Here is a 20031-nt window from a genome sequence, read left to right on the forward strand (position 1 = left end):
CAAAGTTTGCTTAACAAACGACGTAAGAAACGAGACTGTAGATTTTATAGGTCACGATATATTTACTCTCATATGGACATGTGATTGATTTGACAAAGCTGACCCTTGTATTTCGTGAGACTTGGATGCTTCTGCATCTAATTTCGATACGGAACTCGACATCATCATATAAATTGCATGGATTGTGTGTCAAAGTTTGCTTAACAAACGACGTAAGAAACGAGACTGTAGATTCTATAGGTCACGATATATTTGCTCTCATATGGACATGTGATTGATTTGACAAAGCTGACCCTTGTATTTCGTGAGACTTGGATGCTTCTGCATCTATCTTCGAAACGGAACTCGATATCATCATATAAATTGCATGGATTGTGTGTCAAAGTTTGCTTACCATACGACGTAAGAAACGAGACTGTAGATTCTATAGGTCACGATATATTTGCTCTCATATGGACATGTGATTGATTTGACAAAGCTGACCCTTGTATTTCGTAAGACTTGGATGCTTCTGCATCTAATTTCGATACGGAACTCGATATCATTATATAAATTCCATGGATTGTGTGTCAATGTTTGCTTAACAAACGACGTAAGAAACTAGACTGTAGATTCTATAGGTCACGATATATTTGCTCTCATATGGACATGTGTTTGATTTGACAAAGCTGACCCTTGTATTTCATGAGACTTGGATGCTTCTGCATCTAATTTCGATACGGAACTCGACATCATCATATAAATTGCATGGATTGTGTGTCAAAGTTTGCTTAACAAACGACGTAAGAAACGAGACTGTAGATTCTTTAGCTGACGATATATTGGCTCTCATATGGACATGTGATTGATTTGACAAAGCTGACCCTTGTATTTCGGGAGACTTGGATGCTTCTGCATCTAATTTCGATACGGAACTCGATATCATCATATAAATTGCATGGATTGTGTGTCAAAGTTTGCTTAACAAACGACGTAAGAAACGAGACTGTAGATTCTATAGGTCACGATATATTTGCTCTCATATGGACATGTGATTGATTTGACAAAGCTGACCCTTGTATTTCGTGAGACTTGGATGCTTCTGCATCTAATTTCGATACGGAACTCGACATCATCATATAAATTGCATGGATTGTGTGTCAAAGTTTGCTTAACAAACGACGTAAGAAACGAGACTGTAGATTCTATAGGTCACGATATATTTGCTCTCATATGGACATGTGATTGATTTGTCAAAGCTGACCCTTGTATTTCGTGAGACTTGGATGCTTCTGCATCTAATTTCGATACGGAACACGATATCATCATATAAATTGCATGGATTGTGTGTCAAAGTTTGCTTAACAAACGACGTAAGAAACGAGACTGTAGATTCAATAGGTCACGATATATTTGCTCTCATATGGACATGTGATTGATTTGACAAAGCTGACCCTTGTATTTCGTAAGACTTGGATGCTTCTGCATCTAATTTCGATACGGAACACGATATCATCATATAAATTGCATGGATTGTGTGTCAAAGTTTGCTTAACAAACGACGTAAGAAACGAGACTGCAGATTCTATAGGTCACGATATATTTGCTCTCATATGGACATGTGATTGATTTGACAAAGCTGACCCTTGTATTTCGTGAGACTTGGATGCTTCTGCATCTATCTTCGAAACGGAACTCGACATCATCATATAAATTGCATGGATTGTGTGTCAAAGTTTGCTTAACAAACGACGTAAGAAACGAGACTGTAGATTCAATAGGTCACGATATATTTGCTCTCATATGGACATGTGATTGATTTGTCAAAGCTGACCCTTGTATTTCGTGAGACTTGGATGCTTCTGCATCTAATTTCGATACGGAACACGATATCATCATATAAATTGCATGGATTGTGTGTCAAAGTTTGCTTAACAAACGACGTAAGAAACGAGACTGCAGATTCTATAGGTCACGATATATTTGCTCTCATATGGACATGTGATTGATTTGACAAAGCTGACCCTTGTATTTCGTGAGACTTGGATGCTTCTGCATCTATCTTCGAAACGGAACTCGACATCATCATATAAATTGCATGGATTGTGTGTCAAAGTTTGCTTAACAAACGACGTAAGAAACGAGACTGTAGATTCAATAGGTCACGATATATTTGCTCTCATATGGACATGTGATTGATTTGTCAAAGCTGACCCTTGTATTTCGTGAGACTTGGATGCTTCTGCATCTAATTTCGATACGGAACACGATATCATCATATAAATTGCATGGATTGTGTGTCAAAGTTTGCTTACCAAACGACGTAAGAAACGAGACTGTAGATTCTATAGGTCACGATATATTTACTCTCATATGGACATGTGATTGATTTGACAAAGCTGACCCTTGTATTTCGTGAGACTTGGATGCTTCTGCATCTAATTTCGATACGGAACTCGATATCATCATATAAATTGCATGGATTGTGTGTCAATGTTTGCTTAACAAACGACGTAAGAAACTAGACTGTAGATTCTATAGGTCACGATATATTTGCTCTCATATGGACATGTGTTTGATTTGACAAAGCTGACCCTTGTATTTCGTGAGACTTGGATGCTTCTGCATCTAATTTCGATACGGAACTCGACATCATCATATAAATTGCATGGATTGTGTGTCAAAGTTTGCTTAACAAACGACGTAAGAAACGAGACTGTAGATTCTATAGGTCACGATATACTTGCTCTCATATGGACATGTGTTTGATTTGACAATGCTGACCCTTGTATTTCGTGAGATTTGGATGCTTCTGCAACTAATTTCGATACGGAACTCGACATCATCATATAAATTGCATGGATTGTGTGTCAAAGTTTGCTTAACAAACGACGTAAGGAACGAGACTGTAGATTCTATAGGTCACGATATATTTGCTCTCATATGGACATGTGATTGATTTGACAAAGCTGACCCTTGTATTTCGTGAGACTTGGATGCTTCTGCATCTATCTTCGAAACGGAACTCGATATCATCATATAAATTGCATGGATTGTGTGTCAAAGTTTGCTTAACAAACGACGTAAGAAACGAGACTGTAGATTCTATAGGTCACGATATACTTGCTCTCATATGGACATGTGTTTGATTTGACAATGCTGACCCTTGTATTTCGTGAGATTTGGATGCTTCTGCAACTAATTTCGATACGGAACTCGACATCATCATATAAATTGCATGGATTGTGTGTCAAAGTTTGCTTAACAAACGACGTAAGGAACGAGACTGTAGATTCTATAGGTCACGATATATTTGCTCTCATATGGACATGTGATTGATTTGACAAAGGTGACCCTTGTATTTCGTGAGACTTGGATGCTTCTGCATCTAATTTCGATACGGAACTCGACATCATCATATAAATTGCATGGATTGTGTGTCAAAGTTTGCTTAACGAACGACGCAAGAAACGAGACTGTAGATTCTTTAGCTGACGATATATTTGCTCTCATATGGACATGTGATTGATTTGACAAAGCTGACCCTTGTATTTCGGGAGACTTGGATGCTTCTGCATCTAATTTCGATACGGAACTCGATATCATCATATAAATTGCATGGATTGTGTGTCAAAGTTTGCTTAACAAACGACGTAAGAAACGAGACTGTAGATTCTATAGGTCACGATATATTTGCTCTCATATGGACATGTGATTGATTTGACAAAGCTGACCCTTGTATTTCGTGAGACTTGGATGCTTCTGCATCTATCTTCGAAACGGAACTCGATATCATCATATAAATTGCATGGATTGTGTGTCAAAGTTTGCCTCACAAACGACGTAAGAAACGAGACTGTAGATTCTTTAGGTCACTATATATTTGCTCTCATATGGACATGTGTTTGATTTGACAATGCTGACCCTTGTATTTCGTGAGATTTGGATGCTTCTGCATCTAATTTCGATACGGAACTCGACATCATCATATAAATTGCATGGATTGTGTGTCAAAGTTTGCTTAACAAACGACGTAAGGAACGAGACTGTAGATTCTATAGGTCACGATATATTTGCTCTCATATGGACATGTGATTGATTTGACAAAGCTGACCCTTGTATTTCGTGAGACTTGGATGCTTCTGCATCTAATTTCGATACGGAACACGATATCATCATATAAATTGCATGGATTGTGTGTCAAAGTTTGCTTAACAAACGACGTAAGAAACGAGACTGTAGATTCTATAGGTCACGATATATTTGCTCTCATATGGACATGTGATTGATTTGACAAAGCTGACCCTTGTATTTCGGGAGACTTGGATGCTTCTGCATCTAATTTCGATACGGAACTCGACATCATCATATAAATTGCATGGATTGTGTGTCAAAGTTTGCTTAACAAACGACGTAAGGAACGAGACTGTAGATTCTATAGGTCACGATATATTTGCTCTCATATGGACATGTGATTGATTTGACAAAGCTGACCCTTGTATTTCGTGAGACTTGGATGCTTCTGCATCTAATTTCGATACGGAACTCGACATCATCATATAAATTGCATGGATTGTGTGTCAAAGTTTGCTTAACAAACGACGTAAGGAACGAGACTGTAGATTCTATAGGTCACGATATATTTGCTCTCATATGGACATGTGATTGATTTGACAAAGCTGACCCTTGTATTTCGTGAGACTTGGATGCTTCTGCATCTAATTTCGATACGGAACTCGACATCATCATATAAATTGCATGGATTGTGTGTCAAAGTTTGCTTAACAAACGACGTAAGGAACGAGACTGTAGATTCTATAGGTCACGATATATTTGCTCTCATATGGACATGTGATTGATTTGACAAAGCTGACCCTTGTATTTCGTGAGACTTGGATGCTTCTGCATCTAATTTCGATACGGAACTCGACATCATCATATAAATTGCATGGATTGTGTGTCAAAGTTTGCTTAACAAACGACGTAAGAAACGAGACTGTAGATTCTTTAGCTGACGATATATTTGCTCTCATATGGACATGTGATTGATTTGACAAAGCTGACCCTTGTATTTCGTGGGACTTGGATGCTTCTGCATCTATCTTCGAAACGGAACTCGATATCATCATATAAATTGCATGGATTGTGTGTCAAAGTTTGCTTAACAAACGACGTAAGAAACGAGACTGTAGATTCTATAGGTCACGATATATTTGCTCTCATATGGACATGTTATTGATTTGACAAAGCTGACCCTTGTATTTCGTGAGATTTGGATGCTTCTGCATCTATCTTCGAAACGGAACTCGATATCATCATATAAATTGCATGGATTGTGTGTCAAAGTTTGCTTAACAAACGACGTAAGAAACGAGACTGTAGATTCTTTAGCTGACGATATACTTGCTCTCATATGGACATGTGATTGATTTGACAATGCTGACCCTTGTATTTCGTGAGACTTGGATGCTTCTGCATCTATCTTCGAAACGGAACTCGATATCATCATATAAATTGCATGGATTGTTTGTCAAAGTTTGCTTAACAAACGACGTAAGAAACGAGACTGTAGATTGTATAGGTCACGATATATTTGCTCTCAGATGGACATGTGATTGATTTGACAAAGCTGACCCTTGTATTTCGTGAGATTTGTATGCTTCTGCATCTAATTTCGATACGGAACTCAATATCATCATATAAATTGCATGGATTGTGTGTCAAAGTTTGCTTAACAAACGACGTAAGGAACGAGACTGTAGATTCTATAGGTCACGATATATTTGCTCTCATATGGACATGTGATTGATTTGACAAAGCTGACCCTTGTATTTCGTGAGACTTGGATGCTTCTGCATCTATCTTCGAAACGGAACTCGATATCATCATATAAATTGCATGGATTGTTTGTCAAAGTTTGCTTAACAAACGACGTAAGAAACGAGACTGTAGATTGTATAGGTCACGATATATTTGCTCTCAGATGGACATGTGATTGATTTGACAAAGCTGACCCTTGTATTTCGTGAGATTTGTATGCTTCTGCATCTAATTTCGATACGGAACTCAATATCATCATATAAATTGCATGGATTGTGTGTCAAAGTTTGCTTAACAAACGACGTAAGGAACGAGACTGTAGATTCTATAGGTCACGATATATTTGCTCTCATATGGACATGTGATTGATTTGACAAAGCTGACCCTTGTATTTCGTAAGACTTGGATGCTTCTGCATCTAATTTCGATACGGAACTCGATATCATCATATAAATTGCATGGATTGTGTGTCAAAGTTTGCTTAACAAACGACGTAAGGAACGAGACTGTAGATTCTATAGGTCACGATATATTTGCTCTCATATGGACATGTGATTGATTTGACAAAGCTGACCCTTGTATTTCGTGAGACTTGGATGCTTCTGCATCTATCTTCGAAACGGAACTCGACATCATCATATAAATTGCATGGATTGTGTGTCAAAGTTTGCTTAACAAACGACGTAAGAAACGAGACTGTAGATTCTATAGGTGACGATATATTTGCTCTCATATGGACATGTGATTGATTTGACAAAGCTGACCCTTGTATTTCGTGAGACTTGGATGCTTCTGCATCTAATTTTGATACGGAACTCGATATCATCATATAAATTGCATGGATTGTGTGTCAAAGTTTGCTTAACAAACGTCGTAAGAAACGAGACTGTAGATTCTTTAGCTGACGATATATTTGCTCTCATATGGACATGTGATTGATTTGACAGAGCTGACCCTTGTATTTCGTAAGACTTGGATGCTTCTGCATCTAATCGTGTGAGAACAATAAATTTTTTTTTACAAAAACAGGGGGTAAAATCATGGTAGAACAAGAAAAGGTAGCAGCAATACCCAGCTGACTGAACTGGGTTGTAGTGTTAGTGTCAAATTCCATTCGACATTTTATGTATTTATTTCTATGTTCGATGTATATTAGGGATATATATTTTTGAAGAACAAATTTATTCATCAGAAAAAAATTATTTCCCATAAAGACGGCTTCATATCATTGACATGTAACCTCCTCCAGGTCCGAACGACATGCCGCACACTAAAACACCGCTTATAGAGGCGGTACAATATTTGTTAATATGTGTGGTATTTTGTTCAACTTGAAAAGAATAAAGCCCTAATAAACATGTGCTTTTTTGTTTTCAAAAGCAAATGATTGAAACAGCTTCTCTTTTTTCAATGAATTACCAGCGACCCGAAACATTTTTGCAAGTATTCTACTTTCTGCGATAAATTATGAATTTAGTGGAATGATATGGAAACATTCAAATTGAAAATCTAACGAGTTTTCATTCATGTTTTCCAAAATATTCAATCAAATGTGAAAAATTATTAGTTTTTTAAATTCCAATAATTTATAGACATTTCCTTGTTTTGTTTACATTTACGTTGACACTAAGGTTTACAAACAAAAGCAAATTCCTTTGTGGTTGTTGTTCGAGTTGTATTTGTTGTAGTATTAACTTTACCTTGTATTTGTTCTACCATGTGCCAAAGCATTGGTTAAAATGACATGTCAAGGCATGGGTGAAAATGACGTGTCAAAGCATTGGTGAAAATGACATGTCAAATCATTGGTGGAAATGACATGCCAAAGCATTGGTGGAAATGACATGTCAACGCATTGGTTAAAATGACATGCTTAGGATCCAGAAAAGAACGTCATCTTTTGGGGTCCACGCTCATATAAAATTCATCGATGAAGATGCTAAAAAGATGACATGCTAGATCGCTTGCACCCATGATTGAATGTCAACTTTGGCATCGAACATTTTGCTGGGAATGTTCAAATCTTATTTTTTTTATAAAATTTAAAATAATTAAACACCGACTAAAACAAGTAAGCAAAGACTATAGTCGGACGGGGCCGACCATGTGATAGCCTACACCACTACCCCTGGAAATTAGCTTTCAGCAAATTAATATTCATTTTTGGAACAAATAAACTTATTGTAAGAAATAACTTTGTGCATTCTGCCACCTTATCACTTCAAGCTTAAATAATAATATAATAATTGTTCCACAAGCATCCCATAAGGGACAAAGGAGACTTCTCTCATATCAATGAGTACGCCCCGATTCATATTTCCTGATTGGGGACCTACAGTTTATCGCCGAGTCCGAACGGCGTTGCCCCAAGCACCACTTGTAGAGAAGTTTTACATGACTGAAATACTCAGAAAATGTCGCAAACATTACTGAGTGGTATTTTCCTACCGTTTGAAGTTACCTGGCCGGGGAATCGATCAACGGTGACAAAATACATACCTCTTAGTAATGTTGACGACATTTCCTGAGTATTTCAGCTATGAAAAACTTCTCTACAAGTGGTGTCTTAGGGCACGTCGTTCGGACTTGGCGGTAAATTGTTGTATGTATAAATCCCAAAATTAGTGGGTGCCTTCACCTTCACCAAAATTAATATTAAAGAAAAAAAAACGTTAACGGTAGCGACACCGAGTACATTTTGAAAAAACGTGGCTAAGCGACCCCATGCTGCAATATATCGCACCTGTTCAACAAAAAGGTAGTAACTCAATCCTTTCTATTTTTCAGTAGAGACAAAAACTGTTGGTACATATGTAAGTAGTAGTATGAAAAGTGAAATACCGGTATTTTTGACGAAAGAATAGACAAAGAAATGGCAGATTTTTACAGTGGGTAGAGTAATTCATTTTCTTAACAAAAAGTTACAATTTTTAGTTACTACCCTTCTGTTGAACAGGTGCGATATGTATAAAAAATCCAATTGGGAAAATTCCCAGCAAAATGTTCGATGCCAAAGATGACATTCAATCATGGGTGCAAGTGATCTAGCATGTCATCTTTTTAGCATCTTCATCGATGAATTTTATATGAGCGTGGACCCCAAAAGATGACGTTCTTTTCTGGATCCTAAGCATGTCATTTTAACCAATGCGTTGACATGTCATTTCCACCAATGCTTTGGCATGTCATTTCCACCAATGATTTGACATGTCATTTTCACCAATGCTTTGACACGTCATTTTCACCCATGCTTTGACATGTCATTTTAACCAATGCTTTGGCATGTCATTTTCACCAACCCCTTGGCATGAAATTTGCATGTCTTGTTTGGAAAATGGAAATGCTGTATTGAAATATGGTTTTCATGAAAAACAAAACTCTTTATTAATTCAAACGAATTCATGAAATAACTACAATGAATTTATCAGTTTATTTTTTCAAAAGTTTACATCCAAAATTGCAATGTAATCACCACCGCTGCAACGCAAAAGATTACTTCCTCCGTTCTCCGCAACTGATATTCTTTCATCTTACAAAAGGTTTTTTCAATTATCTTCCCATCACCAGTTCAGATTTCGACATGGCCTTGAAATGCACTCCTTTAAGTATTGTTTTTTTCGTAAATTACTTTTATTTTATAATTTTGTTATTTTATAACAACATTTTGGTAATTTATACTCTTTTGTTTAGTGACGGAAATATGTAGGGATCTACAACCCGGCTTGCTTTAGGGATCTCTAAGCACAAAATGTAACGAACGGGGAGGAGAGACTTTTTATCGAAAATACCATTTATGCTTAATTAATTTATTTTTAATTGTTTCTTTCCAAAAGTAGTTTCTTCTTTATTTTCAGATTCTTGTTCCTTTTCGTTTCCGACTTTTTTTTCAAATTCCAAGAAGCGAGATTTGATTGATTTCATTCTATGTCAGATTTAGAACAGACAAGGGAACTTTTAAAATAGCAATGTGTGCAGTCCGATTCTATTTTTAGCTCGATGGTTGGGACTTCATATAATACCAATTGTTTAGAAGTTTTAGTTGTTTGATATGCAAACGTAAGACAACATCACGACGACAGTTCTAACAACTTTGGTCTGTTCCAGAAACTGCAAGAATCTACTTATTTTTACTACGATAACAATTTTTCCTTTATGTTATCGGAAAAAATAGTAAAAATTAGTAGATTTTTGCAGTACTGGAACACACCAAAATGAAAATAAACAGGTGTGTAATAAAAACACAAACATCATCTCTATTGGAGCGATGGAATGGGTACAAATGCTGATGAAAAGATCGGATCTTTCACGACTTCCTTTGAACCAATGCAAAAGATGACATGAAATCACGTCATCGCAAAGAACCCATTCCGTCAAATTTTGCTGGGTTAATACGCCTGGGCTCCACGTAATTCGCAATAATGCACAAACTGGGAATTTCTCTGGCATGATCGAGACAATTATAGCATGGGAGGAAAATGTGGTTCTCTACAGAAACCCCACTTTATATTAGGCAGTTGCCCCGTTATCTACCAAAGTCATTATTGCAATTTGTATCAGTCAGTCGTTTTTCTTTTCATATGTAGACTACTTTGGCAGTATATGCCCTCCAGAAATTAAAATATGGACCAAATATAAAATGTTTATATTTTTCATACAAAAGTAATGGTGCAAAATTGTAGGCATCTTCTTCGACCTAAAGTCTTACCTCGTGCAAAATTTCGTGACTATTAAGTTATTATTGCGACATCTAGCGTGATTATTATTACACTACAAACAAATAATTGGATATATGTATGTAAGGCTGTAACTCTGTTATCTTATCATGTACACCAACACAATTGGCATCAATAGAACGGTCAAAAGTTTATTTTCCAAGTATAGCTTACTTAGCCGGAATATGTGTTCCAAGAATAAAGATAGAAGCTGTATATTAAAATTTTTACAATTTTCACACAAAAGTTGTGGTTCATTTAACCCTCTAAATGTTATCTGATCATCATCTCAAATTGCAAGTATTTGCCCTATGACATACCTTAATTGGTCCATATGAGCAAAACAAGGTTAAAGTTGTCTTCATTGCTTTCATTGGCAACCTGTTTTGGTCATATGGACCAATTAAGGTATGTCATAGTCTTTATCGAAGGAATTAAGGATAAGATGTATTATTTAAACATTCTGAAAGGATAATATAAAATTTAGGCGCTGAAAAAGTGACATTTGGGACAACATTCCAATTTTATATACCCAGCAAAATGTTCGATGCCAAAGATGACATTCAATCATGGGTGCAAGTGATCTAGCATGTCATCTTTTTAGCATCTTCATCGATGAATTTTATATGAGCGTGGACCCCAAAAGATGACGTTCTTTTCTGGATCCTAAGCATGTCATTTTCACCCATGCTTTGACATGTCATTTTAACCAATGCTTTGGCATGTCATTTTCACCAACCCCTTGGCATGAAATTTTCATGTCTTGTTTGGAAAATGGAAATGCTGTGTTGAAATATGGTTTTCATGAAAAACAAAACTCTTTATTAATTCAAACGAATTCATGAAATAACTACAATTAATTTATCAGTTTAGTTTTTCAAAAGTTTACATCCAAAATTGCAATGTAATCACCACCGCTGCAACGCAAAAGATTACTTCCTCCCTTCTCCGCAACTGATATTCTTTCATCTTACAAAAGGTTTTTTCAATTATCTTCCCATCACCAGTTCAGATTTCGAAATGGACTCCAAATGCACTCCTTTAAGTATTTTTATTTCGTAAATTACTTTTATTTTATAAGTAAGAGAGCAAATGTTTTGATTTTTTTACTTCGGTTTTGTACTAGAGCTGGCAAACTATCGATATCGGCCCCATTCGATTTTTTCGATATTTCCGTTTCAAAATATCGATCAAATCGATACTATCGTACATTTCCTACTGCTATTTTTTAGAATCTAAAATTACCGACAAATGTGTTTATACCCTCAGCCTTTAGGCTAAAGAGGGTATTTACACTTTGATACGACCAAAAATGTGCCTCATCGAAATAAAACCATTATTTCGACCCCAAGTATTTCCAATTTTGGAAAAGTTCAGTTTAGGGACATCTCTCGAATCGCTTTGTTTTTTGTTGTAACAAGTTGTATTAACTGCCCCCCATACGACAGTAGAAGTTTCATCTGGGGCAAGTCCATACTTCCTGAGAAAATAGGTTGAAAGTTGTAAAAAACCCCTATGAAACCGTGTGAGGTGGTTGGAGCGCAAGATAACTCTCGAACGGATCTGCCGATTCGATTCAAAATTTGGCGTTAGTAAAATTTTGTCCAAACATAGTTTAAGTTCGAAGATAAGCCACATCGGTCCACTCCTTCAGGTACCTCCCCCATAAAAGTTCAAAAATGTTCGGAACAATTGTTCGTACGGTAACTCTGGAAGGGAGTGGCCGAATTGGTCCATACATTACACATCCTAATATATGTACCAGATATAGATCAGGTTCAAATATGGACTATATTTGTCCACTCCATCCGGTACCTCCCAGACAGAATTTCGGATAAGTTTACTTTAAGACCTGATATGGAATCACTTTGATTTTTGTTGAAGCAACTTGCATTCGCTGCCTCAATTACGATGGTACAAGTTTTTTCAGGGGCAAGTCCAAACTTCTTGAGCAAACAACCCGAAGGGTGCAAAAACCCCTATGACGCCATATGTAGTGGATGGAGATCCATTCTTTTTATTATCTCTTCGGCAAAACTTTTGATCTTCAATCGTAATCAACATTTTTGTCGGTTCAAACGCCCAACATTTTTAAAACCCTCTAAATACGCACGTTTTTTGGGAAAATTTGTCTCAATATACACAGGCTGAGGGTATATCTCTGTCGGCAGAGCCGACCGATACTTTTTACTTGTTTGTTTACATTTCGCATGTCAGTGAAATACGAGGCGAATTAGAAAAGTTTGCGGTCTAAGCAACACGCAGTGTCGCCTGTCGTCATTTGACAATTTTTGGAAAGTGTGACAATTTTAACCCGCAGTTTTTGTAAAAAAATTTTATGTTCTCACACGAATTGTCAAATTTTTTTGATCGATTTACTCGCCTCGATAATTTTTCGCAAATTTAGACGTGGATAAGAGTGCATCGATCAAATTAAATCTTTGTAAGTCAATAAAGAACCATCCTATGGCACTATGAAAAACTGGTTTAATGAATTCAATCGTGGCCGACATTAGCAAAAATAAAAAAAACGATGTTCCTGAGGGTCGTCCGTGAGGTAGGCCGTGCGTGAACGGATAGTGCAAGATCACCATGTTATGTACCGTGAGATAAAGGCATCCTTGGACATTTATTCCACCAACTAACATTTGATATTGCATGAACACTTGGCGCAAGAAATGAGGGTTTTCTCGTCGGATCCCGCGTTGATCGGTGCAAGAAATTTCGAAAAACTACGATCGCAGTGATTTAAAAGACTATTATAAGAAAATGCAGAAAATAATTTCGACACGATCCGAGAGGAGCTTTTAAACTTCACATGTTCCGAATTTTCTGTGGGAGCTACCCGAAGAAGTAAGCCGTGATAATCCATATTCGAAGTGGATGTATATCTGGAAGGAATAATACGATGTGCAAAGTTTGAAACAAATCTATTGATCTCTTCGATAGTTATCGTTCACACCATTTTACAGAAAAATGTTGAACTTTTGTGGGGTAGGTACTCAAAGAATTGGACCGGTCGTGGCTCATATTCGAACTTAAACTAAGTTTGGGCAAATTATTACGAAATGCAAAATTTGGTTCGAATCGATCGATCCATTCGAGAGTTATCGTGATCGCCAGACAGACGGACGGACGTCGCCTCGTCAGCCTAAAGGCTGAGGGTGTAAAAACTTCTGGCTATAGCTTCTATGGCTTTTCTTTAGTGATGTCAAAATGGCCGATAGTATCGATATAAAAAACTATTCGTCGATATTGGCGTAAAAAATTAATTATCGATAATATCGATATTTCCATCGATGGTTTGCCAGCTCTATTTTGTACTGAATGTCATGCAAGCAGGTTGATGCCGCTTTATTTGTTTTTTTGGGTACACTGAAAAGATTTTGCAGTTGTACAGCAAATATGTGGAGGGAAGAATTTGAAAATGATTTTTTGTTTTGTATTAATATTTTTAATGACGCAGAATGCCTCGTCTGCAATGCAACAATCAAAAATGTATATAAACAAAGGAGAGGATTCGAAATGCGGTATATGTATCTGTTTGCTTTGATGAAAGCACTGATATAAGGGACACAAGTCAAATGCTAATTTATATTAGAACCGCAGACAATTTGTTCAATGCATTTGAAGAAATTTTAAAGTTTAAATCGCTATCATTAATTAACTCTTAGCAATCGCAGTTTTAATAAAAGAAACTGAAGTGGATACTTTTGACTGTGATTCACTGTATATTATTTTTAATTTTAGTCATACAAAGCGAACGCGCCAACAAAATATTTTTTCTATTTGAAAATTTTGCCTTTTTAGGCGAAGCTCATTTTTAGTATTATTTTTTTTTTTAATTTATTAATCGAGCTTTTTTATGATCTATAATGCAAATGAAAAAGGAAAGCCGACGATTCGAACCCACCACTATGTTTGGCTCTGAACGCTAACACGCCGTGACAACTTTTTTCCTGTGTTTTTCATTTCATACTCAATATGAAAATCATCACCCTGTTCTGTTCTGTCAGTGTAATTTTACCCACACATAAACAATTTAAGCGCTCGCTCTTCTTGGTCGGCTATGGTTTAGTGCAGGCGGAGGCATTGTGACTCACAAGAGAGCCCATGTGCTCTAAGTGAGCGTAAATTTGTTATCGCTCACAGCCTGTGTAGATGCTAACACGTTGTGAACAACAACAAATTTACGCTCATTGAGAGCACAAGAGAGACCCAAAAATGTTCTCTGCCTCACTCTGGTTTAGTGACGGAAATATGTAGGGATCTACAACCCGGCTTACTTTAGGGATCTCTAAGAACAAAATGTAACGAACGGGGAGGAGAGACTTTTTATAGAAAATACCATTTATGCTTAATTAATTTATTTTTAATTGTTTCTTTCCAAAAGTAGTTTCTTCTTTATTTTCAGATTCTTGTTCCTTTTCGTTTCGGACTTTTTTTCAAATTCCAAGAAGCGAGATTTGATTTATTTCGTTCTATGTCAGATTTAGAACAGACAAGGGAACTTTTAAAATAGCAATGTGTGCAGTCCGATTCTATTTTTAGCTCGATGGGACGTCATATAATACCAATTGTTTAGAAGTTTTAGTTGTTTGATATGCAGGAAATGTAAGACAACATCACGACGACAGTTCTATCAACTTTGGTCTGTTCCAGAAACTGCAAGAATCTACTTATTTTTACTACGATAACAATTTTTCCTTTATGTTATCGGAAAAAATAGTAAAAATTAGTAGATTTTTGCAGTACTGGAACGTACCAAAATGAAAATAAACAGGTGTGTAAATAAAAACACAAACATCATCTCTATTGGATCGATGGAATGGGTACAAATGCTGATGAAAAGATCGGATCTTTCACGACTTCCTTTGCATTGGTTCAAATCCTAATGAAAAGATCGGATCTTTCACGACTTCCTTTGAACCAATGCAAAAGATGACATGAAATCACGTCATCGCAAAGAACACCTTCCGTCAAATTTTGCTGGGTATATATGAACCCGAACACAAATCACATATTTTTCCAAAATGGATGCTATGTAACTGTCCAAAAGTGATTCAAACACCTCCCCGATCCCCGATCCCCGGATTTGAATCCTATAGATAATTTGTGGAGTATTTTGGAGACAAATATAAAAAATCGTAACATCTAAAGTATAGGAACCCTGAAATATGCCTTGCAAGAAGAATGGGAAAAAATTCCGATATCTTGCCCCGATAACTTAGTTAAATCTTTGCCAAAAGGCTAAAAGCTGTAAAGGATAACAAAGGATGTCATACCAAGTGCTAAACTCCTAAGAAATCCTTTTGGTTTCATAAAACTTTTAGAGTGCATACTTTTGACTGTGAGGTAGAAATCGATGTTGTTTAACCATTTTTATTTTTTTATGTAAATTTACCTGAATTTCGTTAATTTTATTTTATTATATTTAAGTTAAGACACTACTGTAAAAATATAAAAAGGAATGAAATCGCTATCATTAACCAATTCTTAGCAATCGCAGTTTTAATGAAATAAACTGAAGTGGATACTTTTGACTGTGATTCACTGTATCTCTATGAAGATTGGTATACCACATTGGGGGTCCGCGAATATTTCGCTATGTTACATGAATTTTTCCCAAAACAAACTTATAATACCCTTTCCACATAGTGGTGTAGGGTATAAACATACCATTAATTTGGAAATTATAACATAAATAACGGAAAATATACTCACCACGGGAATGACGAAATTTGTGGAACATGCACATAAAACACTGAACACTTCAACAGCTCTACCACAACTGACCATGGTACAATCATTACAAGGTAGGACACAGCAAACATATGATTACAATTTTTTTTCTGAGGTCCGCCTATTGTGTCAAATAAATTTGAGTTTGTTTGTGTGTATACATTTTTTTTGTAAACTGACAACTGACAAAATAAATTAATTCAAAATCAACTTCAACTCAAATAAAAACTAAAACCAAAAAATAAAAATGAAAACTTGCGTATTATGCAAGAAATTCTATTGCGCCCTAAACGGGCACTTCTTTAAAGTACCAGTTGACCATACACGGAGATCAAAGTGGTCAACAGCATGTGGTAAAACGTTTAAATTAAATCAAGTGGTCTGTGAAGACCACTTTCTTCCTGAAGACATTATAGTGCGAAACACAAGATATGCGTTAATGCCAACCGCTGTACCATTTATTGTTTCTACAAACGAGACAGAGTAAGTAAAACCATAAAAACTTGAATTGAAATACATATAAATATATTTTAGTATGATCCTTTCTAACACTGCCGAGGATGAAGGCTTAATGGAAACCTGCACTGAGTAAGTTGTAGATGTAAACATTCTTGTTAAAATTGCACTAATTGCATTTCTTTATTAGCATCAATGTAATGGAGTTGGAAGAATATCAGCATGAAATTGAAACTCAGAAAGTGTAAGTTCTTATATTCTTTAAAACATCTTGATTATATTCCTCCTCTGCATTTGTTGCTTTATTTTGCCTAATCGGAATATCGTGTTTTCTGATTTCGTCTTCCATAATAAATATGTAGAAATATTTTGTGATAAATATTGCAAATGAACAATTGCTACATACATATGTATTTAATTTTTGTACAATTTGCAGAGACATATCGTTTGAATATACTGTTCAAATGGCAGATTCAGCTGTACAGACGGAGTAAGTGTGGTTTTATTAAATAAATATGTAGTAAAACCTATTGTATTTTGTTTTTTTCGACCTTCTATTTGGTATTAAACATGACCTCGAGCTTCAGAAATGTATACATGTTTAATACAAAATAGTATTAATACTATAACAAACATTTCTAACGATTTTAAATATTGGTTGTAGACCCAGTGAATCTCGAAGTTGGTGTGATTTTACAGCTGTGGTTTTTATTACGTATTGTAGAATATTTGGTCAAATTATTTTTATATAGACCCTCACAATTGCTCTATGTATCATTATTCTTTGTATATGCATACACGTATTTACACGAAAAATTCATTTTATACGATTTATCTTTGTTCTTTTGTTGTGCACATTGTATGATGTGGTTGTATTCTATATTTCCTAGCCATATACTATTGTATAAAGAAATGCAAAAAGAAAATTCTAAAAATAGAGACTTACTATAGAAATTGCAGTTGGAAAATGAGTTGCGAATTAAACTTGCCGAATCAGAAAAATGCATTTCCCACTTTAAAAAAATATTTACAGAGGGCCAAGTACGAAAAATTACTTCACCTGGGGCATTGCAATGGAAGAGCAATGATATATCGCAAGCAATTCGTCTTCACGCAGCAGGTCCACGTGCCTATAAACATATGTACAATAATGGTTATCCTCTCCCCAGCGTATCTACACTAAAAGCATGGGCTCGTAAAATCGATATAAGGGAAGGTATTGTGTCACCTGCATTGGAAGTAATGAGGCGTTGTGACCTCTCGGAGGAAGATAAACTTTGTACATTGGTTTTCGATGAAATGAAGGTTTTGGAAACCTTCGAGTATGACGCTGTGCGAGACATTGTACGAAAGCCTGCAAGTAATGTACAGGTGTTAATGGCTCGTGGCCTGCGTTGCTCATGGAAGCAACCACTATTTTTTGACTTCGACCGGGAAATGTGCAAAGAAATATTATTTGAAATAATAAGGGAATTGCAGGATGCTGGGTACACAGTCGTAGCGATCGTGAATGATATGGGTCCCACAAACCAAAAGTTGTGGAACAGTTTGGACGTCTCCTATGGTATAAAATTTTTAATATAAATATACATGGTATAAGTAAAGAGGTAGATTTAAATGAAAAAAATCTATAGAACCCTTGTTTTTCTTGAATTCCTAAAACTTCAAAATAAAAGCAACAAGTGGATTTGTTTACAATGCATTTTTTGAGCATTTTATAAAAAAACGCGAAAAATGAATAAAGAGTTAAGTTTTCTCCACATAATCGAGCTGTGAATATGATAAACTAATTGTTTCACTGCAAATCTCACCAATTTCTTCCATACAAATGGTTTAAAAACAATTTTAAAAATCATTGAATTTGATTGTTTTTAAAATTGTTTGGCATATTATTCAAACACCACACACACATACACAGTTTGTTTATATTGTTTTGAAGTTTTAGGCATACTCGAATAAAAAAATTTAAATTGACATAAAGCTTTGGCTAACCTTTCTTATTAAACCATGATAAATATATAATTATTCCATGTAATTTTCTCTTATATTTTAAGTTAAACCCTGGTTTCAAAATCCTGCGAATGAAAAAGGAAAAATTTTCACATTTGCAGATGTGCCGCACTTAATAAAGTTATTGAGAAACCACTACTTAAGCTCTGGTCTGGTATATAAAGGTGAAGTAATTACTACCCAGACAATAGTTGATGTGATGAAACACACATCAACTAGTGATTTATCAATAACTTTTAAATTGAATAAAGACCATTTAACTGTGGATGGTCCAGGTCGGTTTTTCTGAGCTACATAATATAGTATATATTTATATATTTATTTATACATAGGAAAACAAAAAGTGAAGTTGGCGACACAACTTTTTTCTAATACAACGTCTAACGCTATTATCCGATGTGATGCTCATGGCTTAGAAGTATATAAACCTCATATAACAGCCGAATTTATACAGTTGGTAAATAACTGGTTCGATGTGCACAATTCAAATTTAAGCACATTCTCTTACCCAGGAAAGGTATGTTTTAAGCATATACAACAAAAGTAAGAATACACGCCCTCATTTTTCTCCAATATAATGACGACCTGCAGATTACAAATACAAACTACATTTGTATATGTAAACATAAACACAACGTGCCCATTTAATTAGGGGATTTTCTCATCGTACAATGTGTGTGTTTGTGGCTTAAATCTTTTGTTTTTATAACCTCCAACTCCATATATAATGGTTGTTTTTTCTTTTGTAACGTATTGTAGAAGCCTCATCTCACCCCTACACACCAAAACAACACACACTCAAAATTTCTAGCTTCAGCGGTTTCGTCTGGGCGATATGTTAGTAACAATAATAATCAACAATAATTGCATCTAGGAGCCATATGAAATTCGTTACAAACAACAAAACGAAGTATTGAAAAAAATGTCCGATGCCGTTTGCCGGCCTATGATTCCGGGCAAGAAATGTCTATTGCCTTTTCAGAAAGGTATATTAATGACTAACAAGGCTCTTCTCATGCTTTACGAATATCTTCAAACAAATTATGACATGAAGTATGTTCTAACAAATCGGCTGAACCAAGACATATTGGAACATTTTTTCGGGGCTATGCGAAGCAAAGGGGGCCTCAATGACCACCCGTCTCCAAAAGAATTTATGTATAGAATACGAAAATATATTCTCGGTTTGTATTAATGTTAAATTTTTAAATATTGTACCGCTTTGTGATTTATCCTTTAGCTAGAAACACTGAAATTCTTGATGGTACTGGTAATGTGTGCAAAGATTCCACTCCTTGGCTTGGATCGGATC

This window comes from Musca autumnalis, unplaced genomic scaffold, assembly GCF_047663935.1.
Source record: "Musca autumnalis isolate F117 unplaced genomic scaffold, ASM4766393v1 scaffold_3, whole genome shotgun sequence".
Classification (NCBI taxonomy): domain Eukaryota; kingdom Metazoa; phylum Arthropoda; class Insecta; order Diptera; family Muscidae; genus Musca; species Musca autumnalis.